General features: G+C 38.5%; 1 long non-coding RNA gene across 1 annotated transcript; it reads left to right on the top strand.

Annotated features, from left to right (window-relative positions):
• The first annotated feature begins 305 nt into the window (after positions 1–305).
• Positions 306–1,587, top strand: LOC115577886 (uncharacterized). Its single transcript, XR_003983296.1, has 3 exons — positions 306–378; positions 1,292–1,383; positions 1,534–1,587. It is a non-coding gene; the product is annotated as an uncharacterized LOC115577886 (long non-coding RNA).
• The last annotated feature ends 4,413 nt before the right edge of the window (positions 1,588–6,000 follow it).

The following is a 6,000-nucleotide window of genomic DNA, read 5'->3' as shown; positions in this document are numbered from 1 at the left end:
GTCTGTTGTACATGCCAAAGCGCATGACTTCAAATGTGAGGTTGGTATAATACAATACATGTATTGTAATGTTAACAAATGACTTGCAATCCTATAAATGATGCATATAAATTATGTTTAACTATAATATAACAGATTATATAACATTTTTATCATTATAGTTAAATAATGTTTAATTTAATTAAAAATGACTGTTGGGTATTGCTAGTATTTGCTGTACTAAATATCCTTGATGCTCATGTTTGTGTCCCTCTGTCCAGGTGAAATGGAGTGGCGCAAATCAAGAAGGTGCTGGCAAAACACTGGGGGAGGAAGTAGAGCAGTGCAATGCTTTCCTCTCCAGGATAGCAGTCACCACAAAGCATATGTCAAAAGCAGGTGTGATTTGTGATATGATATGTTGTACCTCTGTATTCGGGCTGGGCTAAAAATAGGCAAAATTGATTAATTCAAGTTTTTGGTTTCGGATGATTTTTGAAATTGAAAATCGATTTTTTTATTTAACTTGCTCCGCCGCTGCTCCTCATGGGCTCCCATAGTTCATAGTGGGCTCCGCCCTCCTTGCATTGACTTTCCACAGAGAAACAAACACAACATGCCACGAGCAAGGGGTTTGTTCATAAAAAGTCACTGTCTCGTTAGTAGCTTGGTTCTGTAGTGTCAGACCTCGAACAAACCACCATCCGCTGCAAAGTTTGTTCAAAGGCTGTTGTAACTAAAGGCATCGGACCAAACCATTTATTTCAGCATCTCAAACAGACGCCTGGATCACAGTGGGACACTTGTCGTTCACTACAAGATGTATAGATCGTGGCAGCCCACACGTATCTGCTATAAAGCAGCCAACATTAGCGGAATCATTTAATTATTGTGTCCCGTATGAGAAGAAAGGGTCCTGGTGGACAGCTAATACAGATGCAGTCACGTTGCATATCGCTAAAGATATGCTGCTCGTATTTACAGTGGAAACGCCGGAAGTTCATCCACATGCAGAAAATGTCCGACCCTAGACTTGTGTTAGGAAGCCACAACGGGGCATGATGTCTCAAGCCAGAGTGTTTAATGCATGCAGATGTTTAATTTAGATTACATATCTTCAGGGATATAAAATACTTTTTTGTTAACAAAGGCACCAAAATAAAGGATTTTAATGAAAGTTATATTAACACTTTATCAATACCAATATGGATTCAATTTTTAGGCCATATCGCCCAGCCCTACTCTGTATATGGAATAAAAGACATTCATATTATGACAAGTGAATTGTTACAGAACTTATCTTATCCTGCAGGATGCAATGACATGCTGACACTTCTGGCCATAAGATGGAACCTGCAGAAATGTCAAAACCTGGCTACTGCACTTTCCCAGAGATACCATAAGGTAAACAGAAACAATATTATTTTCCAGCAATGGCCCAGTGTAGCTAAATGAAATGCACATGGGCTTGCCACACATGATAGTTATATTTGCATGACTTGAGTTGCATTCATGCACTGTACATGTTGTAATGACCTTTGCTTGTCATTTTAGACTTCTAACGCTCTACATATTCAGATGGGTGACCTGGAAACCCTGAAAGCCCAGCATCATCTGGATGAACAAACTGTGGAAGAATTTGTGCAAGAAGTGAAAGAATGGGCAGATGGTAAGAAAGTTAAACATTATCTGACATGGAGAAACATTTGTGTCGTTTGTGAAGTTGACACCGCCTGCACTCACTTTCACCAGGAAAAACTGACCATCAAGGCACACCACAAGCTTTGTGTAAGAAGATTGAGGCTATCACAACCAGCATCAAGACGAGATCTCAACTCCTGTACCGGAAAAATGGTGTGTTAATATTTTAGGCCTTTTCAGATCACAGTCTGAAATGTCTCCATACTCACTTTACAATAACAATGTGTATACAGTTCTATAAAGTAGTGTTTCATGTAGTGGACCCCCACCTCCCCCCTCAAAAAGTGAATTCTACAATATCAGAATAAATTGAGTTGCATTCAGTTATTATGAGTATATCTGTTATGATTAATCTGTTTGGCAAATGTATTGTCATTCTGTTGTGACAGTTGTAACTTAAACAAGGTCATGGACTTTGTATTTAAAAGATTTAATATGGATTTAATCTGTGGTTTTCAGACAGCAACAAAGGTCGAAATAGGATTCACAGAAAAATAAGGCAACAGAAGAGCACTTTGAAGGCCATGGTAGCAGAGTACAACAGTCTTGTTCCACCCAAACAAGCGGTGTGCATGGATAGCATTCTGGACACAGAACATCCCTGGCCTTGGCAAATTACACAGAGTGGTATGCATTTCATGTTCATTTCACTGTGCATATTCTTCAGTGGTGGAAGAAGTATCATATCCTTTACTTATAAGGATGAACTATATACAAAGTCAAAACACTAATACTACACAGTAAATATACTCTGATCACAAGTTAAATATTACTTCAGTAAAAGTATATAATTATAATCAGTGAAGTAAACTTAAAGTATTAAAAGGTGAAGTCCAATAATTGAAGTGAAGTAAAAAGTAAAATATTTTCCTCTGAGTTGTAGAGGAGTAGAAGAAGAAAGAAGCATACAGAGAGAAGTGCCACTTCAAATTTATACTTACTATAAGTACGGTACTTCAGTGAATACACATTTCATCATGTAGGTGTTCCAGTGGACATATTTGCATACTGACAAAGTATGCATATGTAAGACAGAAATGAAGCTACATGCTATGTCAATTACAGGCTCTGCTGATTTCAGCACAAAGAAGGAAGTCTTCGACAGGGTCATGGGTGTTTGAAGGCTTCAAGAGGAGAAGAAGATCCTTGTGAAAGAAATGAAGCAGCACTGGGAGTCTCTCAAAGCCCATGCCAGGGTCTTGTCTGAGTTGTCTCACCATCAGAGCGAAGACACCATGCAAAGTAAATGCAGCCTTGTACTTGAATTTTTTTATGAAAATGCGACCCTTGTGAATCATTCAAATCCGCTTTTTTTCCACCAATAGGTTTTAACAGACCAGGCGTTTATTTGGGACAGGCGTTTAATTCCCTCCTCACAAAAATCCGGGATGAAAATGTCACAAACTTCTCCCGCTTCTCTGTGAAATCTCTGGCATCCTTCTGCCAGAGAAGGTGTTGTGGCGGAGGAAACGATTCATCCAACCAGCACTCGCTGCAAACTCCTCATCTCTGCTGTCACTCACGGTGGAGGACAATTGTTTCTCCATCGCCCTGATCATTTTGCGGGACACTCTCTCGTGGCGTGCCCGTTTGCTGATAACTAATTTCCGCATGTTTATCTCAGGCTCCTCGCTAGCCTTCTTCCTCCCTCCAGCAGGCAGCCTGGCACTGTTGCTGTCCTCCTTGGACAGACGCTCAAGCTTTGTTTTATTTTTTCGCCAATCTCTAACTCTCTTGGGGTCGAAAGAGAAACGTCTAGCGGCTGCTTCTCCTGGGTTTTCCTCTGCATATTTTAAGACAAAGTTTGCTGCACCTGAGCCATGGTGTGATGACTGACAGACTTACACAACAACACCCTGACTTACATGTCACCCTGACTTACATTATAGACAGATTCAATATTTAAGTGTCATTTATCATCACAGTAAGAGCGTTATATACCAGCCCCCCCCCGCTACGGGTCCTTATAATTTCCTGCTTTCTTATCTTTGTCCAATCACATCCCTGTTTATTTCCTATGTTTCACCAAGTTATGTTTATACTGTGAAAGACTTGTTTACCTGACTAGTGACATGTTTTATCCCTTCTTAAGGACTTCTAACAGAGAAGGCATCAAAGGGTCACACCTGCCTCATCCGCAGAAGGCAGTGGGAAATGAAAGAACTGCAGCAGAAAACAAGAAAACACTACCTGCATGTGCTGTCGTCCGCAGATGACATAATGGACACCATTGAGAGTTTGGATGAGCTTGACATTAGCTCTGAAGATTCAGAGTCGGATGTAGATGCATTGTAATTAATTGTAATGCTCATGCTCAATGCCACCATGCTCTTAGCTCTAAGTGCAACTGTACTGTAAATATTTGACTGAATGTTTGACTATCAATTAAAATAACTTGTGCATTCAATGTCAGGTTTAAGTTGGACATGACAGTCGTACTTTTTTGTATTTGGTTGTTGTCATTTTATTAGTCGATAGTCAAAAGAAACTGAACTTATTGCTTGGTTTTGAAGTGTTTCATCGCTCATAAGTTTTGATTGTTGTACTGGGTTGTGGGAAGTTGTATTAAAGCTTTACACACACAACTTACACAAACCACTGTCCTGTACTGTCTTATCTTTGATGTTCAGCATCTTTTTAGGGGATTTTGTTTCCGGTTGATCTTTATTGTTTGATTAATAATTATTGTATAATTAAAGAAAAGCACAATGAAGCTACATTTCTGATTGAGTCCTTGAATGTTACTGCTGTTTGAGGTTGGACTTACTTTTTATTAAGTGTATATTTGAGCAATTCCCACATGTTTTCAGAGTACATGAATTCAGTATATGGCAAGAGGAAAGATTCAGAGGAAGGACACGTACATAGGATTTTCATTACAGTAACAGTGTTTTGATGTAATTATATAGTGTAACGTCAAACTGGACAAGGGTTGACTGTGTTAGCAAACCACATTTCAGCATCATATATGAACTCTTTCATCACATATAAATCAGCCTGACTTCTTCCATTAAACCAGACAGACAAACATGTACATTGATGGTTATGTAGGCTTAAGCAAGTAGTATATACTAGTAAATATAGTGGATGGCAGATTTTAGTGGAATAAAAATGACAATATTTCCTCTGAAGTGTAATGGTGTAAAAGCATAAAGTGACATGAAGGAAATATTTAAGTACAACTACAACTACTGTACTCAATTACAGTACTAAAGTTCTTAATTACATTCCACACATTGACACAGATTTTTTGCAGGTGTTGACAGTGCTACCTGTTGGAGAATGCTTTTTATTATTATTTTTGTGGTGCATCACTTGACTGCTCCTTTGAATATGTTTTAGTGGCAAAATGGGGCATGTGAGTGCTTTGCCGTGGGGGTATGGAATGTTGGCATGTGAAAAATAAGGTCTACACTAGCCCAAATCCCAAATTATGAATGTGATTAGGAAAAACATCAATACCTTGAAGGTTTTTACCAAACATATAATTGAAAATTTCAAAGACTTGAGTGCACCCAGGCTGGAGTCTTAAATGGTCTCAGAAACTACACCTGAAAGAGGCTGTCACCAAACAGGGGTGAAAATTAAACTTTGTCGTGGGACAAAATTAAAGACATTTTTGGAAAGGCCTTGACCTGGTGAGTAACATATGTCAGTGTGAAGATTCTAAGTGGCTCCTGCCGTGAGATATTGACCACTGAACCTTGACCTCAGTGCATATTGGAAGGCTTGTCATTCAGCAACAGAACAGGCTACAGACATGGGACTAACTATTTTAGAGAGCTCTTGACTTCACCTATGTGACTATACCCATATGGGTATAGTCACTAAGTGGGGGCACTGTCAATTATGATAAAAATAAATTTTCACCAATTTAACAATTAAATATTTAAAATCTGATCACACAAATGTATTTCCCACCCCTTTAAATCTGTCAGTGTACTCTTAATTTAGTATTTAAAACTTTGATTTCTAGGAAATATACAATTTTTTTTTAAATAAACTACAATTCCCTTGTGCTCCGCCATGCAGCTTGATACAAATCAGCACCATGTTTGTAGTTCTTCTGGTTTGCAAAGTACTGTTGAGAATAGGGTTGTAAAAAGATATATCTAATATATTTATCAAATATTAAGTGCAGCCGAACTGGTGATTACACTTCATCTAGTTGATTGATGTAACATAAAAGTAGAGATGTTGGTCTATTTCAGATATTCTAACTGTTATTCTATAAATGTGGGTTTGGGTTAGCTAATTCTTCCGGTTTGCAAAGTAGGGTTGTAAATAGGGTCGCAATAGCATACATCTACTGAATTCATC

The sequence above is a fragment of the Sparus aurata genome, unplaced genomic scaffold (genome assembly GCF_900880675.1).
Source record: "Sparus aurata unplaced genomic scaffold, fSpaAur1.1, whole genome shotgun sequence".
NCBI classification, from domain to species: Eukaryota; Metazoa; Chordata; class Actinopteri; order Spariformes; family Sparidae; genus Sparus; species Sparus aurata.
This window is presented reverse-complemented; position numbering and strand designations above follow the sequence as displayed.